This window comes from Mus musculus, chromosome 14, assembly GCF_000001635.26.
Source record: "Mus musculus strain C57BL/6J chromosome 14, GRCm38.p6 C57BL/6J".
Taxonomy (NCBI): domain Eukaryota; kingdom Metazoa; phylum Chordata; class Mammalia; order Rodentia; family Muridae; genus Mus; species Mus musculus.
Genome location: NC_000080.6, coordinates 31,905,271 through 31,906,449, shown reverse-complemented (window position 1 = coordinate 31,906,449; position 1,179 = coordinate 31,905,271).

Sequence of the window (1,179 nt, the reverse complement as noted above, 5' to 3'; positions counted from 1 at the left end):
TTCTACAGACAAAGCTTTGGAGGCTGGACTGGATTCAGGCTTCCTGCCATAGCTGAGCGCCTCCCCTAAGGACCTGTAGACCTCAGCCAGGCTCAGACCACTCCAGGTTGGGTTTGAGATTCCAATTCTGGGTTGGACTTTATCCACCGTAGCCCAGAGGCAGAGTTCTCCACTTCAGAGGGAGTCTGAGGTCTGGGAGGGGTGGGGGTAGGGTGCTCTAACAAGCAAGTCACAGGATCCAGTGATAAATGAGGCTTTGCATTTTGTTCACATGTTTTTCAGAGTGTGAAAAATGCCTATAAATGAAGACTTTTAACATAATTATGAATTATAATAACCCTGAGTTTCAGCTAGGAGTTAAATCTGATGCTCAGGTAACCCAGAATGACTGACTGCACTCTGCCACCTTAAAAACTGCTACGGCGGGTTGTTGTAGTCCACACCTATGATCTCAGTGCTTGGGAGGTTGAGGCAGGAGGATCAGGAACTTGAGGCCAGCCTGGAACTACGCAGAGAGATACTGTCTCAAAAACACACAGCAGTTGCTTGCTTGCATCATGGCTCAGGTTCCAAGGATACAGTGTAGGAATGTTGTTGCTTATCTGACCTAGAAACAAGGTAAGAGTAACCCTTACAGCCGCCATTTCCCAGTTTCTTATATTGCTATCTATTCTGTTTGAGCGTTGGTAACAATAGCTTGTGTAGATATAAGGTTTTCACTTTTTAAGTTTAAATTTGGTTTCCTATTATTGGGGAAGGGTCATGTCTGCCACAGTACACATATAGATGTCAGAGAACAACTGTGTCAAGTTCTCCCCTCCATCCATGGTGAACTGAACTCAGGTCACCAGCCGTCTAACCAGGCACCAGACTCTTACTTTGTTGAAGGACTGTCAATGAACCACGTTGCCAGCCATGGTGGTGCATGCCTGAAATTCTAAGAGGGAACGTTAGGAGGAGGAAGAGTTCAAGGCCAGCCTGGGTTACAAGAGACCCTTTTTCAAAACAATTATGAAGAAAAAGAAGGAAATCATAAATCATAAGCCACAGAATTATGATTTAGAGTTTTCATTTTAGAAGTGTGACATTTTCACAACAGTCTTCTAAGATTACTTTAGGACTATATAATGCCTTCGCCTGCTTGGGAAGTGGGGAAGTTGGAAGACAGGTGTGGTATTG